At 43.7% G+C, this 19,765-nt stretch overlaps 1 long non-coding RNA gene across 2 annotated transcripts; it reads left to right on the forward strand.

Moving 5' to 3' along the window:
• Positions 1–768: 768 nt before the first annotated feature.
• LOC311523586 lies at positions 769–16,896 on the forward strand. 2 transcript variants are annotated; one of them, XR_014712377.1, is made up of 4 exons: positions 769–864; positions 7,608–7,778; positions 8,598–11,333; positions 13,505–16,896. It is a non-coding gene; the product is annotated as an uncharacterized lncRNA (long non-coding RNA). The 2 variants fall into 2 exon arrangements; XR_014712378.1 differs by lacking the exon at positions 13,505–16,896 and having other exon boundaries at positions 8,598–11,587.
• Positions 16,897–19,765: the final 2,869 nt, after the last annotated feature.

Below are 19,765 nucleotides of genomic sequence, written 5' to 3' on the forward strand. Positions count from 1 at the left end.
ACTACTTCCTTTTCACAAAACATTTTTTACTGCAGAGGACTGTCCAGATGCTGAGGTGGGTGAGCCACCTTGAGCCTTTGTAGTTTTTCATGATAAGTAACTGGGTGGGCATGACACCTACTTGATGCCATCAATTGTGGTCACTGTGGCTGGCACAAAGGTCCTTAGTAGGCTATGGATGTTTGATGATGGTGAGCATGTGTTCCTTCTGTCAGTGTAAAAGCACTGTCTGTTGCACTCTGGATGCCACTAAGAGAGGACTAGTATCCTCCTTTGTTCTGTTCCACCTATAGGACTGACCCTCACCTCAGGGTGGTTATAATGTAACCTTTCAAAGGGTCCACTGTTTCAAGATGATGCCTCACCTGGGTTTTCTCTGAACTTTGTGGATCATACCTAACTGAGATTGGGGGTGGGGCCAGAAGAGGCTGTTGAACAGCCATTCTGAGAAATTATTTCAGACTCAATCCAGGGGGCTGAGGGAATGGCACTATGATGGCTGTTTCAGGACAGTAGCCCACCGTATGTGGAACTGAATGTATATGGGGTGCTGGAACTTGGGCTGCTGGGGGTGCAGGAGCACCCCCTGGTGTGAAGTAGTAATAACCAAATACTTGGTTTCTACTTTCAGCACCCCCACTATAAAAATTGTTCCAGCACCCCTGATTGTATATAACTTTGTTTACATTCATATTGGTGTGCATGAGATGCCATTTTCCCCTGAACGGTTTTTATTGCACATATGACAAGAATATGTATATAGCTAATGTTTGCCTTCTCTTTTCTTTCCAGGGATAAATCTGCACAGAGGTGGTGATATAGCTGTATAATAATATGCAATGGACACAGAACCATACAGTTGGGGTAAGTCTCTAGTGTTTATTTTGCTATAATCAACTGTAGTTTCCCGCTCCCTTTGAATTGGTCTGAGTTCTGTGTTACTCTTGCTAGTGCTTGCTCCTTTATGAGCTTTACTCTGATCAGGGCCAGGTATTCAGCCTGTGGTGGCCCTGTTGCGATGCATCCCTGTTGCCAGGACTGCATATCTGGCCAGGGTTAAGCTAAGCACTCATATCCATCTAATAACATTGCAAATTGTTAGCAAAGCCAAAGATACGCCATTGCGTAGGAACAACAATTTACAGCGCCTCCTTTATTGTGTGTATTACTTCTGGCCAAAAGGTTTGTGTTGGTGGACATGACCATATGGCATGAAAATAGAAGGAACCTTGTAATTTACACTTATTGCAAATGCTCTTTTGGGCATATTGTCTCGTAGTTTAGGAGAAATAAAGCTCCTAAGGCCTATAAAGATCCTGGGAGGAGGCTGAAGTTGATTCCTTTGTCCCCCTTCCTTATTAAAAGGCACGCTTTTTAAAAAAAACAAACAAACAGTACAAGTGTACATCTTTAGAAATTTCACCAAAATAGTGAGATTGACTTGTATAACAATATATATTCATGTTATTAAGAATATACTTTTCTGAGATGACCCCAAACCTCTGTAGCATAATTGCCTCTTAATCTGAATAACTATTTGAGATTTATCAGAAAGGTATGATAGTCTGGATCTGTAAAAGGGGCAAAGAGTCCTGTGGCACCTTGTAGACTAACAGACGTATTGGAGCATAAGCTTTCGTGGGTGAATACTCACTTCGTCATGACATGCATGCGACAAGGTGGGTATTCACCCACGAAAGCTTATGATCCAATACATCTGTTAGTCTATAAAGTGCCACAGGACTCATTGCCGCTTTTATTTGAGATTTGAAGATGTGTAAATGACAAAATCCTTCTCGGGTCTTCCCAAGTGACTGACTCTGTGACTGTTAGACTGTTCTGAAGTCGCTGGCACAAGCCACTCCCTGCCCCCAAAGTGTTATTTCTGCACAGTATAGTGCCACATGTCACACCTCAACTCCACCATCATAGAAACACCAGTGGTCCGTGTTACCAGGCTTATGGAAACGTGAGTTATCCCAGCAACTTTATAACTAATGACAGGACCTTTACTTAATTAAATTCTTCTTTTTTATGCAAACAATTCTGAGGTCCTCTATTAAACTAATCAATATTTGAAACATTTATTTTAAATATTGTTACATTCTAGTTACATGGAAAAGAACTTCTGGCACTCCTGTGCCCATCCCTTCACTAGTTCCTTTCCTCCCGGTGAATGTTTTGTGTAGTAGTTGGTTGTGTCAGGAAAACAGATCATACAACCTTCCTTATGGACAGGTAGACAACACCAAGTTATGCAGGAATTCTAGACCATGATGAAATTTCCGTTCTGTGCAAAGCACAGTCTTCTGATGTAAATTCTTAGGAATGTGTCAGGAACAGTCAGCACTAACAACAAAACGAACAAGTCCTCAATTAATATTCTGTCTTATATTACTAAATAAGTGCATCTTATTTTACAGTTCCAGCATCAAAGCAAACAAGTGCAATGGTTTGTCAGTTGAGTAAACATCATTTAATTCATGGTGAATCAGGCATCTTTCACATTATATTTGAAGTTGAGTCTGGTCCCAGAAAAACTGAATGATTTTTATTTGGACTTTGGCTATTTCCCCTGGAGACTTCTGTGCATGATAAAGAGGTAAACTGAAGGAAAACAAGATGCAATTTGTTTATTCTGTCAAAGTACTGGATTGCATCTTTTCAAATACCGTTCGGAGAATGAAATGCCCAACCCCAGAAAAAACTGTCATCTGCTTTCTTTGTTCTTTTCCATGTCATTTGAATGTAGCATTAATATTTAAAATAAATTAATAAATAGTCATATATAATAATAGAAGTATTTACTTGTATACTTGGCCAGTCTAAGACAGATTCTTGTTCAAAAGAGAATTTGCAGAATGGAAGATGGGATGGAGAGTGTCATGTGGCACCATATTGTGTAAATATAAAGCTTTGGGTTTAGGAGTGGCATGTGCCAGCCATTTCAAAACAGTCTAATAGTCACAGGGACATGTCACTTGGGGTGACCTGAAAAAGATTTTGTCCTTTATAAATATAATCAAATCTCAGTTACTGATTCAAAGAAAGAGGCAATTTACACGTGTGGGACAGGGGTCTTGCTTTCATCTCAGAAAGGCCTGTCTTTAAAAACACGCATATTGCTATAAAATTCAGTCTTATTTATTTTCATGAAATTTCTAAAAATTAAAATTTAAAAATTTTTTTATTGTGTACCTTTGAATAAGGAACTGGGAAACAGGAATGAATAACCAATTTAAGCCTTGCAGATCTGGGTTTGCGTAAGTGTTTTATTTCTGGAAATACAGTATGTGTTCTATATAGCTTCCAACCATGGCTTTTGGTTAAATTTGGTGTTTAAATCTTTATTCTGAAGGGTGATTCCAAAGTATCATTGTGATAGGTTAATTTGTACATTATAAGCTGCTGATATAAACCTTCATGGGTTGTATTAAAAAGCTGATATTACAACACTTGTTCCTGTAGGCCTTTGTTAGTGTTGAAATGTTTTAAAATGTGGCTTCTGAGCTGTAGATAGTGTTGCTTGTGCTTATTTAAAATCCCATGTTGTTGTATATATGGGCATTCTACTATTTGTGCTTTTTATTTTATTCCATAGTGCAATACCGTCTACGGTCTAGAGTTCCAAATTTGTCCATGTTTGGAATGCAGGATCAATTTGTCTTTGTGAGAAACCCAGATCTCCTAATACTGACAGCACCCATGAAGTTTTATATCTTATTCAGAGGCCTTTCTCATCTTGTTCCACATCTTGATTGTACCTTGTATATAGGGATGGTTCACAGCTGGAACATACAAATAATCACTCTTACAAAATCCAGTCTTTATTAAAGCAGCTGGGGGAGGTGTAAGTTATTTTATTCCCAGTCAAGTGCTATCCATTGGCTCTTAAGTCTAATGTGCAATGTATTCTAGAAGGATCGCCTAAAAGTACTTTTTGAAATCAGCCCAATATCACCCTTCTCTTTTGGACAACTGAATTTATTTATAAAACAACAGCAAGGCATCCTTGTGGTACCTTAGAGACTAACAAATTTATTTGGGCATAAGCTTTTGTGGTCTATAACCCACTTCAATAGATGCAGGACTCCTCATTGTTTTTGCTGATACAGACTAACATGGCTACCCCTCTGAAACCTGAATTTATTTAAAGCAACATGTGATTTCTTACCCCTCCATAAGAAATCAGTGACAATTCTATAAAAGTTAACAAAAAGATTGTTATTTAAATTAAAAGGATACATCTGGATGGGATATAATATCTTGGGCAGGATATTACAACTATTCTACCCAATAATGATAGAGGGAGTTTTCCCCATATAATAAGGTATTAACATCAATAATTATTCTGTGTAATTTTATATGAAAAATTGGCACTATCAAAACCCTCTGTATAGCCTATTTGGTAATGTAAAGCTTGGGCTTACATGAGTTTTATGAAGAAAGTGTATTCTATTTTGTGCACTATTATGTCACATCTGAATTCCTGAGAAGTTATTCAACTATCTATAGTAAATGGTTGACCATACCAATATAATGATTCCTCAGCTATTAAGTCATTCAAAAAGCTCCTGATTAAAATGTACATGTTAAATATATTGTGAATATCTGCACCTGTTAAACATTGAAATAAACTCTCTGTAGCCTGGTACAACCAATATTTTCATACTTTTATATATCTGACCAAAAATTAATTTCCACCTGTCCAGCTATTCTAAACAATACCATGATGCAAGAAAAGGCCTGAAGTCAAATTTGGAACTTCCCCATGCTGAGTGAGAAAAATGGATATGATTTTGAACTAAAACAATTCCCTGTGGAAAGATTAAATGTCAGGGAAGGAAGTGAAATATATGAAAGCTACTGAATTTAAATATTTGCTTTCTAAGTAATGCTAAAAATCAACCACTGGGTCTGACAAGAGGAGAATTCTTCCACCCCATCTCCCTCTTCTACTAGAGAATGGACCTACTGATTTTGAGTCAGAAATGTATCTCCCCTTTACAGTCCATATAATACTGCTTATGTCTAAATATGCTTTAAAAGTTCTCTGTAAACTTTTTTTTAATTATACACAAAGCCAGTTGAAACTTCATTAATCCAGAACAAAGAGAAAAGATTAGCACAAAACTTTTAAACATGATTCCAGTTAAACCAACTAGAATGGAAAGGTAGATTTTTAAAGATCTTGTTCACTGTCTGATGGCCAGCCCTTAATTTTTCTGGAAGCTGAAACTACAATGAACAAGAAAACTGGGCTCCAGAGGAAAGACATACTAACTAGATGAATGGCAGGGGGAGGAAGACAGAGTTGGGGCATCCCCAAAGTTCTCCTTTGGCTAAGACTATCTAAAAGTGAGTTTTGTGGAACTGGGCACCAGAACTGTTTTGTGGACTTGGACTGGAAGTGAATGTGTGCTGAAGTCTCAGCTGCCCATGACCTGGTTGCACCTCAGAATCCATCTCAGCGCTGCTGAGGGCAGCGTCTCAATCACAGGAGAGAGCAGTGAACAGAAATAATAGAAGTTGCTTTAAGGTTTCAGTCCCCACAATGCTGCCGTGTCAGAAAGGGAGAACGCCCGTTGGGTTTTCTGATGTCCTGAAAACAAGGATGGTCCCCTGGGCTAGAGCTCTTTAGCTGTCCCCTTTCCTCTCTGGAGCCCACCAGAAGCACTGGACAAATCCCTTCCCATTTTCCTCTCTGTAAAACCCTTTCTGACCTGGTAATTTTCAGAGTCCCTCATTAAAAGGGATCTCTCTATTGGAGCCTGACTGATGTAGAGTGATGATCACAGAAGCCAACCTGTTTGGATGGGGCTGGCTCTTTCAGGGTGCACAAAAGTTTAGAAGAAATGATGTCTCTGCTCCTGTCACTATTGGGAGGAGATTATCAGGGCACTTAGTAAGTGGGCAACAGTTAACTGCTATTTTTTTAAAAGGAATGTGCCAGTTATAAGAGCCCCAGGTAGACACATTGCTCTCACCTGGAGACACTTTGGTCCATTCACCAATCTTCCTTTGATCCTCTGAGCTCCATCTTAATGTGACTGTCAATACATAGATTTTATCTTGGTTGCCATAGTTTCCATGAGGAGGGCTCGGGAGGTGGCTGTTGTATCTATATAATTTTTTCACCCATGACCTTGGTGTCTGGGCCTAGCATCTCGTCACTTCCTTGGTGTTTCACCAAGGCAGAGTGGTTTTAAGAATGATTCCTTCCTGTGATGGGGTGCTTGATGCACCTCAAGGATGGCACCTCCTCCTGGTCACTCTGGGAATAGCTGGTGATGTTGACACCCCTTGCATGCTGTCTCTCCTCCTCTCTCTCTGGGTCTGCAGCCCCTCTTTCGCTCCATGAGTTGCAGCCTCCTCTTTGTGACTCAGCCCCCCAGGCAGCTCACTATCCATTTCCTCCTTCTGGAGTATCAAAATCTTCCTTCAGCAATCCTGGGCAGTAGTCTTTCCTAACCAGGAGTCTCAGGCAGTCTTCCCAGTCACTGCTGCATAGTGCCACTCCCTCAGTGGCTGGCAGGTGAACCCAGGCCTGCACTCTACTATGGGTTCCAGCTCAGGGACCCTCTAACCAACAGGCCAGACCTGTTCCCCCTTGGAGCTTACTACCTTTCCCTGAGCCCTTTCCTTACCATCTGGCTCCCCTGCCCCGGTTTGCTAGCTTCATCACTCCCTCCTCCCCAGCCATGCCTTCCAGGGGAAGAGAAAATCCCATCCTCCCCAGCCCAGCTGGGACTAGCAGCTGAGCCCAGTGCAGGGTAGAAGCCACCAGCCGGGGCATCTCCAGCTCTGCCCCCCACTGCCAGGATTTACTTCTCTGGTAGCAACTCCAGGCACCAGAAACAACATGCCCGAACTTCTGGGGAGGAGTGCATGATCACTCTTGCAGCTTTCCTTTTCTTCCCCGTCAGAAGTCATTTTTCTGTGGGGAAGCAAAGAAATCTGTGGGGAACATGAATTCTGCGCACATGCAGTGGTGCAGAATTCCCCCAGGAGTAACTGCAAAACGACGGGGTGTGGACCTAAGTCACAGTGGGACTCTGGCTCTGACCCACCCTCCTAGAAAGGTACTAGGATCCGAGTCCTGAGTGCTTGCTGACCCAAGTCTGACTAACTTGTGTGTGGACAGGATCAGGGCTTGGGCTCAAACCTGAGTCAGAGCCCGAGCTCAGTGAGCAATGTAGATATACCCTCTGAGTATAGTGCTGAGAATAGTCTCTCTTCACTAATTTCCAACCCCTGTTCTCTCAATGTGAGACTGCTGGAGAGAGTGCTGCGTTCCAGACCAGCATATAGGAGTTGTAGGTATTAGAATATCTCTAAACAGTGTTTTAGTATCTCCCACGCACCAGTCTGGAATGGCTTCCCCTTGTGTTACTGAACAGACATGGACTTCTGGAATCAGTAGGAGTTCATTGATTTTAGTATGCAGAAGCATTTGTGTTACTACTTCAGTAGCTTCTACAATTTTTACAGTCAACCTATTCGCAGATTATCCATTTGTCATTCAGGGACCAGAGTACAATACATGCTTTTTACTAATTTAACTGAATCTTTTTAACACTCTTCCTATTAACCTTCTTCTTTATGAGGGCCATGAAAACTTCTAAGCCTTATGGGAGGCACATGTTGGGAACTAGAGTCCTTGGCACCAAAATATTCCTTCAGTGTGATTAGTGATGCTGTGTCTTAGTCCTGTGATGTCACAAGACTCCTCATCGTTCCCTACTCTTGTATTGGAGATGCAGAAATACTGTTTTCAGGTAAAAATTCTAACTTCCCAGATTTCTGTCTTCCTGTTGTTCTCGACTCCAGACCCCTTCTATCCAAACTAAAATTCCAGCCTGTCTCTCTGACATTTCTTGGATGTCTAGCCATCCGCTCAAGCTCAATATGGCTAAAACAAAGCTCATAATTTCACTCCCAATGTCCTTTCTTGATCACAACACTACCTTCCTGTCTGTCATTCAGGCCCATAACCTGGCACCATCTTCTACTCAGACCTCCTTCTCTGTCCTCAGATTCAGACTATATCTAAATATCACAGATTCTTTAAGAAAAACATTTTCCTATCCACCTAAGCAGCTAAAACTCTCATCCAGGCTCTCATCATCTCACTGCAACATCCTTCTCTCTGACCTTGACAAATGCAATCCAACCCTGCTTCTGTCCATTCAGAATGATGCTGCAAAGATTGTTCTCCTAGCCTGTCACTTTGACCAAGTCACCCTTCTCTTTGCATCCCTCCACTAGCTCCCCCTTTTCTATTGCACCAAATGTAAGATACTTGTATTCACTTTCAAGCCCCCTCATGGCCTTTCCCCACACTACCTGTCACCTCTCATTCACTGCTGAGCTGTCAATTTCTGCCTCCTATCAGCTGCTTGTTACATTTTCTTCCATGCTGCCCCTCATACTTGAGGGGAGCTTCCTGTAAATAGCCACAAAACTAATGCTCTATCCTCCTTCAAATACCTCTTTAAAACTCCCCTTTGCCATGATGACTACAAAAAAAATTGACACCATTTAAGTCACTTCTGCACTGTCTGTCATGTTGGTTAATATTGTCTCATTGTTTCCAGGTACTCCCCATCTAGCTGCCTGTGTCCGTTTGTTGTCTCTTGGCTTATACTCACGTGTAAGTGCTTTGCGGCAGGGACTTTTTCTTCTGTATCTGTACAGCACCTGGCACAGTGGGATCTTCGTTCATGACTGGAGTTTCTAGGGGCTTATTGTAATAAAAATAATAAATATTACTGAGGGATATTTGCGTAATGACACAACCGCTTGTGCTCTGGCTGCTTATTTCCCTACATGATGTCACATGTCGCTTGTGACATGGCACGTGGTTGCTGTAGAGGTGTTTGTTTGTCTTCTAAATGGAAGACTGAAGTATCATGACTTGGTATTCAAATTGGGCAGTCAAGGTTTAATGACCCTGGCAGACAATCAGACCACTGACCCCTCCACTCCTGAACACACACTAAATTGGCCCTGTGAGTAAAAAATGAAACAGTAGGATTTGGAGAGCAGTACACAAAAGTACCTTCAGCCTGGTTAAAAGAGGCATGGAAAGACTGTCATCATGACCTTGTTGTAACATAACTGCTCTGTTGCACATTATGGGGCCTATGTTTGAATCCCACTGTGGTTTTCTTCTCTAGCACCATCCCCGAGACCCATAATGGCAGAACGCCATAGCACTGGCATTCATGGTGGTCCAAATTATACAAGGAAAGGAAGGAGGAAATGTGCGCTTGCAGTATGTTGACCCCCTATTAATTTGTGGAAGGGGTCTGAAATACTGGGACCATATTTGGGAGGTCTGGGTCCCCTCCTTGGCTAGGGGAGATTGGCAGAGCATGAAGAGGGTTTGATGGGAGTCAGCCTCCAACAGGAGCTAATAAGCAATGACAACACATCCTGAGGAAAAGTTACTTTAGACACAGTTTTACTTGCTGTCCCTATATGTGCGTGTGAGATTCTGTGCGCACACACACTATCTCACGTACACACACACACACCCACTATCTCACAAATATCATGCTGGAAAAGAGGTGGGGAGGAGAGAATCCCTGACCCTTCTGCTTTTGGTTATGGAGAAATTATTGGATGGTGAAGATGAGCATGCTCATCTTCTACTTGAGTGAAATCACCTGCATCTGGTCCAGCAGAGGCAGGCAGGATGCCCATAGTTAGTAATACACCACACACCAGCTTGCAGAGAAGGTGAGGAATGTGTACATGTGTGTTCATTTCTGATTAAGCTGTGTGTGCACATGCAGACTTACTGTCTAGGTAGTTTTAACGTACGTAGATAGACTTTAATGTATATAGATAGATTTTAAGGTTTCTGTGGTTATTGTTTTTTGATTTCTCCCCTTAGTGCAACTGTTGGGGGTAAATCTGAAGTTACAGAGATGGGCCTTCTAATGGGTCAATTAATCAGGAAAAAGATCTTGGAGTCATTGTGGATAGTTCTCTGAAGACGTCCATGCAGCGTGCAGTGGCAGTAAAAAAAGTAAACAGGATGTTAGCAGTCAATCATTAAAAAAGGGATAGAGAATAAGATGGAGAATATCTTATTGCCCTTATATAAATCCATGGTATGCCCACATCTTGAATACTGCATACAGATGTGGTCCCCTCATCTCAAAAAAGATATACTGGCATTAGAAAAGGTTCAGAAAAGGGCAACTAAAATTATTAGGGGTTTGGAGCGGGTTCCATATGAGGAGAGATTAAAGAGGCTAGGACTTTTCAGCTGGGAAAAGAGGAGACTCAAGGGGGATGTGATAGAGGTATATAAAATCATGAGTGGTGTGGAGAAAGTGAATAAGGAAAAGTTATTTACTTGTTCCCATAATATAAGAACTAGGGGTCACCAAATGAAATTAATGGGTAGCAGGTTTTAAACAAATAAAAGGAAGTTCTTCACTCAGCGCACAGTCAACCTATGGAACTCCTTGCCTGAGGAGGTTGTGAAGGCTAGGACTATAACAGGGTTTAAAAGCAAACTGGATAAATTCATGGAGGTTAAGTCCATTCATGGCTATTAGCCATGGTGGGTAAGGAATGTTTGTCAGAGGGTGGAGATGGATGGCAGGAGAGAGATCACTAGATCATTACCTGTTAAGTTTACTCCCTCTGGGGCACCTGGCGTTGGCCATTGTCAGTAGACAGGATACTTGGCTGGATGGACCTTTGGTCTGACCCAGTATAGCCATTCTTATGTTCTTATGTCTTGCTTTTCCTTGTGCAGGTGTTGACTCTGGACATGTGCGTCAGGTATAGGGGAACAGGTGTTTCGTCCATGTGTGAGTGGCTGACAGTCTCAGGTCAGGAAGTTTCCAGTAAAGTGTCCCTGCGATGGTTGGGTTGGTTCCAGTGTCTCTTTGCTCACGCCCTTCCCTTCAAACTGCAGCTTTGCCCTGTTCGGCTTCAGGCCAAGGAGTCTGACCAAGGGTCCCCTCTCCACAGCAGTGAAGGAGATGACTTAAATAGTATCTTGTGTGCCCTTTCATATTGACCGTTGTGTTCTCTTCTTGGTTCTTCAGCACTGAGCTGTGCCTGACTCAGAACTGCACCTGACCTGGGAACTTCCCATTTGAGATGTGACCTCCTTCACTTTCCCCTGGCTTTCAGGTTTGCTGATCCCCAAGCAGAGCTGTACCAGGCTGTCCTGGAGATCCAGAAGTCCTGCCTGAGCCTCTGCTCTCCAAGTGTTAGCCTGGAGAACATCTGTCCCAAAAGGCTCAGCATGAGGCTGTAGAAGTTGATCCTAAAGAAAAGGCACCACTGAGAACCACCTCTTCAAGGTACTTTAATTCTCTTCACCCTGGCATCCCCAGACCAGATCTGGTCCTTATCTCCTTGCAGGAAAGACAATCTGTATGGCAATCCATGCACAAGCCCTGGCGACCTGGGTTCAGGGCTCACTTCAGTATATGACTATCTCATGTTGCTACAGCCCTGACAGGAACATGTCCAATAAAAATGTGAAGCAAGGGGAGACAATGCCTGTTTCTCTCAGCAGGTGGCAGCACAGCCAGATCAGATTGCATCAGCAGTTCTCAAGAAATGTAAAGGGGATGGGGTGGGGAACAGGAGGTGGGATTAGATATTTTCATTCCTTCTTACAATGAGATCCTTAGGTGGGGGAGGAGATTAGGGTGGTGCAGTGGGGTTAAGCACTGTAGTGCGGGATGAAGTGAAACCTGTTCAGCATTTTAAGCCTAGTTCTTAGAGAACATTTTATCCACATCACAAAATCACTGCACAGTTTGCTGCAAATTGGCAGGCCCTGTTGATGAAAATGGTCCAGGCCTGGAATACCCAAGGGATGCTGAAGGTCAGAGCAGAACTATATTGGCAGAGCTGTTTGGGGGTCTGAGACTGAAGTATGTGGTGTGTGCAGGCCAGAAGTGAAGAGACTTGGCTACCCTATTGAGAACAGTAGGGAAGCTGCCTAGTTGCCCCACAATTTATCATGAAATGGAGGAAAGCCCCCAGTGATCCTTTAGGCATGAGACTGACCGTCACTCCTTTACAGACAGACATAGCAATTAATGCTGGTGTAATATTGGCTCAAATCAGCAACAAGGCAGAGCAGCCTTACCTGGGACACTACAGAAGAGGGGTGACAATGATCAGTAATGATCCCTAGAATGGTGCAGCCTGCTCCCCTCTCTGTGTCCCCCCCTGCTTTTGTGGCTGTTGTGGTTGAGGGGAAAAAAAGGCCCCATCTTTCTTCACCTTTTTGTGATGGATTTCAATCCCAGCGGCATTAGGAGGAATAGCAAACATGCCCATCTGCTGCATAACATGCATGATGGGAAGAAGAAAGGATGTTTGCAGAGACTGAGGTACAGTGTGGCCTATAACCTACTGAGCAACATAATCCATAGAATCTATGTCTACCTCTTTAGTCCTGTGGTTAGAACTCTGCCTTCCAATGCAAGAGACATTGAGTGTATGGCTCATTCCCTGGGGTGGTGGAAGGCTGGGAGTGCTTCAGGCAAGGCCCTTTGGCTTATTGCTTAAAAACACAGCAGTTTTGTGGATGCAAATAACTGCTGACACAATTTTGACCCCATTATTATTTGTGGGATTAATGTGCAGTGCTTCGGCATCGGAATAGCAGATTGTACCTGCAAATCAGGTACTAGTACTGTAACTCCTCACTTAATGTTGTAGTTATGTTCCTGAAAAATGCAACTTTAAGTGAAACAATGTTAAACAAATCCAATTTTCCCATAAGATTTAATGTAAATGCGGGGGGTGAGGTTCCAAGGAAATTTTTTTGGGGCAGACAAAAGGCATTATATACTGTACAGTACCGTACTGTGGTTGGGAGGTGCCCCGGCTTACCCCACACAGGCACAGCCCACTGCAGGCAAGGACACTAGGGAGCACCTTGTACAACAGCAGCGGCAGCTTCCCCTCAGAAGAACAGGCGCCAACTTTGCCGGGGGATGCTCCAGGCCCACCTCTTCCCGTCCTCACTCCACTACAGGCCCACCTCTTCCCACCCCCACTCCACCTCCTCTCCAGAGCATGCTGTGTCCCTGCTCCTCCTCCGCCCTCCCAGAAAGCCCTAAGCACCGCCAAACAGCTGTTTGGCGGCTGGGGAAGCGCTGGGAGGGAGAGGAGGCGGAGAAGAGGAGCTTGTGCAATGCTCCCTAGTAAAGTAGCTGCTCTTCCACAGAATCTTACAAGCAGTGGACAGAGCAGGCCACCAAACGACGTTATAAGGGAGCATTGCACAGCTTTAAATGAGCACGTTCCCTAAGGGAGCAGTCACGTAACTTTGAAACAATATTAAGTGGGAGATTGTTAAGTGAGGAGTTACTGTATCTTTAGCTGGCCTCAGCTGCACCAACAGATTATGTATGCAATTTGGAGCGGGAATCCTCCAAAATGTTACACTTAATGTTTACAAATTAAACATGTTCCTTAAACCGTGACACTTTCCTTCTGATTGTTACAGCTGGGTTTGCACCCATCAAGTGAAAACTGGTCTCCAACACTGGCATCTTTCCAACTTTCACTCCCCAGAGCACCATCAAAGTCATTCCTCAAGCCTAGTCACCAGCAGCAAGACAGCCAGCTGGAATAGTGAGGGTTTATATACAGCAGGGAAGTGCTCTCTTCCCTCCCCTTCCTTTATAAGCTGCCCCAAACAGTGGGGAATAAGATAAACTTTCCTGGACAAAGTTCTTCCGGTTTGACCTCCTCCAGTATTGCTCAGCGCACAGACCTGTCCTCATCACCATGTGAGCCAGTGAAGGGGGAGAGCATTCTGCAGTGTCTTCTCATCCTGCTCTTCTGAGGGGCTTTATTCCCTCCTTTCCCTCAGGTATCCATGTCCCCCAGGATGAGATGCCATCCCAGAGAGGTTTTTCAGTCTCAGTGCGTTGAGGATGATATGGTGGTGATGAAGGATGTGTCACTGATCCTGTTTGCAGACTGCCCCAAAGAGATCTGTCATATCGAGCAGATCTGTGGCTGCAGCCTGTGATTTCTCTCCTCTGCCTTATACACCCTCCTTGGGTTCCTCAGGAAACGTGCTCCCCCATAGGCATGCAGTGATATATGTTTCTGTGAATGGACCTGGTTGTAGGGCAGCGAGGGTGGGGGTTGGGATGGAAGTTGTGGCTGGTGTGGGGACTCTGTAGTTAGGACAGGGAATTGGATAGTTACTGGCTCAGGTAACATGACTGTTAGAAAGCAAAGAAACCATTTATTTACATAGTTGACATCTCTTCTAGGTAGCACTGATTTAAAGATCTAAAATCCAGGAAGTGGATCCCTCCTACCACACAGATCCCTCCACTTCTGCTCTCATGCCCACGGTGTAACACTCTTGTTCAGTTCTGTCCTCAGGATATTAGCCTCCTGCCTTGTTCTTCCTTGCGGGTCCTTGAACAGGATGCAGCGGCTGAGGGCCAGGTGCCACACGTTGCCCTTTGTTAACCAGCCTAGTCAGGTGCTCATTTTCAAAGTGAAAAAAGTACATTTTTTCAGGGTAGTTGCGCAAAGGTGCAATCGTTTTGCCAGCAGCAGAGGAGGGGGTCAGGCTGGAAGGAACTTATCTTTATTGGGTGTTGAGACGGTTTTAGCATTTGGGGCTAGTGTGTTGGGGTCTTGTTTTAGAAGGCATGGGAGGGTTCAGCAATTGCGGGGGAGATCAACTTGTATTGAGGCGTGGCAGAGGTTAGCAATTGGGTGTGGGGACTAATTTGGTTCAGGGCACTTACCATGGGGTTTGGATTGCTCAGTATTTCTGCGTCCCCATCTCCTCAGCTTTGCAGTCTCCTTTCCTTTTCCTCCTCATTTCCCTGGTGATTTGAAAAATGATCCAATCTTAAAAGCATCAGTGGTACTTTTGACTAACAATGTTTTATTTCTTCTTGGACTGATGCTTCATGAAGCAATGGCCTGTCTACTTTGTGCAGCAGCCAGTGCCACCTTCCTCCCTCTTCTGATAAAATAATAAACAACCTTAAAGAGGGGACTGGGCTTCTTCATAGAAGGAAGGAAATTAGATGGGGCACCAAAATGAACTGAAAGTAAAGTTGAATCATTTTTAAGTAGATCAAGACAGATCTACTACTCTCTCAGCGTTTTACAAAGTGAAGGATGGTTAGAAAAAACCCACCAATTACACTTTGTCTGTAAAGCACTTTGGGATCTTTAAATGAAAGGTGCTATCCTGGGTCTGTCTATGTATATATGTAGATATACAGATTATATATCACACATTCCATTCAGCACTGAAAGAAATGATGCACATCTCTATTTAGTATCTCAATATTGCAATGCCTTTTAATAAAGAGATCTTTTTTAAAATTACCTTTTTAGTACAGCAGGATTCAGTTAAAGATTTTTATTGCCACATCTTTTCCTTCACTGCCAGACACTGGATCATAAACCCAGACATACAAGACTGTTGATTGCATGACTTTTACCCATCAGCGGCCACCTCCCTATAATGACATCAGCTGAGATTGGAAGATTATAGTTTTCCATGGTAATAGTAATTTTAAATGAATTTAAAAATTCCTCCAATGCATGCACCCTAATGTATGTTTTCATGTCTCAGATGTGCAGGAGTCTCATTTAATATTACTGAGACTCGTTATTTTAAAGGGACATTTGTCAACTGGATTTAGGATTGAATTCAGGTTGAGTAAAACGAAGGGATTTGGCAAACTTAATATGATAGAGCTGTTTTCATGCATGGAAAATACATTCTCAAAACTTTTCCCCCTTTTCTCTGAATGATTCCCTTGTGATGCCTAACACAAAACAGCATTAGGCTAGTGGTATGAGAACAAAGTGAAAGTGACTATCTAGTTTCACTGTTCACACTAAATGTTGTGCACATAAATGAATAGCATCAACGTGGAAAAGCAAATTAGACAGTAAATATTTTCCAAGTGGATAATCTGAGGTATTAGTGTTAATAACGCAGATAAGGCTTTTAATTTATTACGACTTTTTTCTTGACTGCCTTCTTGTAACTTGTAGACTTAGGCCCTGATCCTGCAAACACTTATGCATGTGCCTAACTGTAGACATATGACAAGTTCTCTTGCTTTTCAACCCTTGTTCCATTGAAAGCAGTGGTAAAACGCCAATCTGTTCAATAGGACCATGATCTTGCCTTTAACTGGAAGTTTATGTATACCTGACTAAACGCTTCCAAACATCCTGTCCCAGCAAGCACTGAGTCTCAGTTAAAACTTGACATGAATGCTGGAGGGAATGGGGGAGGATATATTCCTAATTTTGGTTGTTCCACAGTCCTGGTCAGAAAATTTTAGAGGGGATATTTTCCAGGACACTACATGTGTGTATATGAGGAAAAGCTTCCTCTATTCTTGTGCACCCTCACTGTGCCCTACTCCTTCCTGCATCCAGGCAGAAACCCACAGTAGAGTCCCTGAAGGGTTCTGGGCCTTTGGTGTCATGGTGGATATGAGATGGCAATGTCGCCTAGTGGGTAAAGCATTGGTCTGGGATTCCAAAGACGTGGGTTCTATGCTCAGCTCTATATCTGGGTCACGTCACATCACCGTTCTATGCCTCGGTTTCCCCAACTGTAAAATGTAGATAATGGTGCTGACCCTCTTGGTAAGATGCCTGGAGATCTATGGATGAAAAGTGTTACATAAGAACAAGGTGGTGGTGTTTTCAGTGCTGGCCCTTATGCCTGCCGTTCTCATATTTTCGACTGAAAGAGGGGAAAGAGTTTGTGCAATGCTGGCAACTTAAAATCAATGCTGGTTCTAACTGTTGTGTTAATATTATGATATTGTATATTCAAGACTAACACACTGTGAGGTCCTGTCCACTAATTAAATTATTACAATTAGAAAAAAGTTTTAACTGCCAATAAAGGATTACATTGCAAAAATAATGTGTACAAGCCTGAGCTTGTCTGAAGGGAGGTGGGGGGAGGGTGATAAGAAGAGGTTATGATTAAGGAGTTAGCTCCCCCAAATTCTGCCCTTGGATCTGCACAGGCAGACTTCAGTGGGGCTCACGCAGGCCTGAGGATTCACCTGTTCAGAGCAACTTGCAGGAACAGGATCTCATTTGGTAGATTTCAGAGTAGCAGCCGTGTTAGTCTGTATCCGCAAAAAGAAAAGGAGGACTTGTGGCACCTTAGAGACTAACGAAGCTTATGCTCAAATAAATTTGTTAGTCTCTAGGGTGCCACAAGTATTCCTTTAATTTGGTAGAGATTCCATAGCTGAGGATCCTAACTTTCCAATAAAAACATGAGTTCCTTTGGCTCTGCTATGTCCTACATTTAGTCTCTGGGCAGAAGTGAACCTTATCTACAATTAAATGATTGATTGATTAAAAAGAAGGAAATTCCTACAACAACGAAAAGTCCAAGGTTAAGGCTGAGAATTTTAAACACAAAAAGGTCAGAACAGTCTCAGTTAATATTTCAACACCGCACTTAAGGCTGCCACTTTCTACAGCTGCCCACCTCTCCTGGCATGGACCAGTGCCCCCTCCCCATTACATTGCTATCCAGCCTCCAGGTATAGACTTGAGATCCCTTCATACCACCACTCACACTTCAACTATAAGCTGAAGAATCCTACGTACTGGCATTCAGCCTGCGTCTGTAGGTCACAGCATCATTCCCATTGCCATCCACTGTATACCCTCTCAATATCCCATAATCCCCCTCTTCTCTTTTGATAACTTCCACCTCTTTCTCAATTCTTATAAATATTAATGAAATCCCATCTGCTCTCCCTCTATGAAGTGAGTGATTGAGTTTTCTTATGTAATAAAAACAGTAGCTGTGCATAAATGTAAGACAACTAAGGCTTGTGTGGTAATAGTGTGTAGGATATGGTCCGGCCTTGGCCTATATGCAGACTTAGGTTAAGGTTAGCCTGCTTTGGGAAGATGAGCCTCTGGTTCTTATTGGGAAAACAGGTTGCAAGAATTCAGGGGAGAGATGGGAGATGAGTCAAAATTGGCACTGAAATCTTAATTGAATAATTTAGAAATTTTGTTTAAAATTTTCAGCCTTTACTTTGTGGTAAGATTGGCTTTGCTCCTTTTCTGTATTTGCTACCACCCTAATTTTATTATTTATACACCGTTTTCTTACCATCATAATGGGAGCTTCCTTCCCCTACAGTCAACAGTTGGAGATAAGGTAGATTGGTCATGGAATGGCTGCAGAATCTGAGTTCATGTTGGCAAGTAACTGATGGCAAACAGTACAGAGGACTAAGATTACCCTATCCAGAGGCAATTATTTAAATCACCAAGGGTGACCCTCTTTTTTGCATCCTACTTCCCTAACTCATCCTTCACTATCTCTTCCCACAAGACCACTGTGACTGAAATCCATACACTTGCTACATAAGCACATCCCTCAGCTGTCAGCACAAGGAGAGGAAGGATGCTATGTTGCATTTATTCCCCTCCCTTTACCTGTATACATCCAAAGGCATTCTCTGCATTCCTGACATAGTCCTGATGTTTCCCCACTGCCAGGTACCACAACAGTCCCTGGTCTTCAAGGTTTGCCAGCCACTGCTGATTCTTTATGGATGTGTGCCAGTAGCCTTAGCTTCTTAAAGGATCATCCAATTTATTTCAAGAACCACAATGCTACAGCATATATGATTACAATATACTGGAACAGCAGGATAGCATTTGTGCTTTCAGATCATAACAGTGAGTGGGGACACAGCATTGTGATGTGATTTTTGTCCTACAGGATAAATACAAACTACTGGCAGCTCTTTAGCTTCTATCTTCCCAGCTAAAGAGAAGTGGCTGGGGTGTCATTCAAACACTGCTCCTTAATCAGTAGGAGAAGTCATTGCTGAGCTACATGAGGGGCAATGCATCGTTCCTGGTGGATTTAAACAGGTTGCCTCCCTCAGCATTCCCAGCACTCGCTTAGCCAGGGAACAGGAACTGAACAGTTTTCCTGGCCCTGGGGAGAGTGGGCAATAGCCTCAGGTCACCCATGTGGGATTTTCCTGTTGAAAAACATGCTTTGCAAATGCTTGTTATGGACAGAATGAGCCTTGGGGCAGGTCAACACTTAACGGGTGGAGGCATCACAACTGAAAATGAGTCCGACGAGACTGGTTTCAGAGTAACAGCCGTGTTAGTCTGTATTCGCAAAAAGAAAAGGAGTACTTGTGGCACCCTAGAGACTAGCCAATTTATTTGAGCGTAAGCTTTGGTGACCCACAGCTCACTTCACCGGATACATACTGTTTGACAAGACTCAATCTAGTCTCAAGCATGGTGGCTCTGAGCGCCAGCCACCCCGCACTATCCCCTGCTGCCCTGACAACTAACACCTTGAAAGGCCGGTGCATTTGTTTGGAAGGAGACACTTAGTTTGAATTTCTGTACAGGGAGGCACGGGGCCAAGTCCAGCCTGTGGCTGCCTCAGTGCAATGTCCTGTCGGCCCCTGGGGGCCACCGCCATGGAGCAGAGAGCAGCAAACAGCCTCGTGTGTGCGGCCGGCCTGGCCCGGGCTTTACCCGACTCTAGCGGCACCGGCCGGAACGGGGCAGCCGCGCGGGGCTCGGCTCCGCCGCACGAAGCCCAGGCCGGTTCCAGCCCGAGCCTCTGGGTCGAGCGAGGCCTGCAGCGCGCCCGGGCTTCGCGCACCTCGCGGCCTCGGGCCCGGGCTGCGGACGAGGCGCCGCGGGGCCGGACAGGGGCCGCGCAGACTGACTGACG

This window comes from Lepidochelys olivacea (genome assembly GCF_965140295.1).
Source record: "Lepidochelys olivacea isolate rLepOli2 genome assembly, chromosome: 1".
NCBI lineage: Eukaryota > Metazoa > Chordata > Testudines > Cheloniidae > Lepidochelys > Lepidochelys olivacea.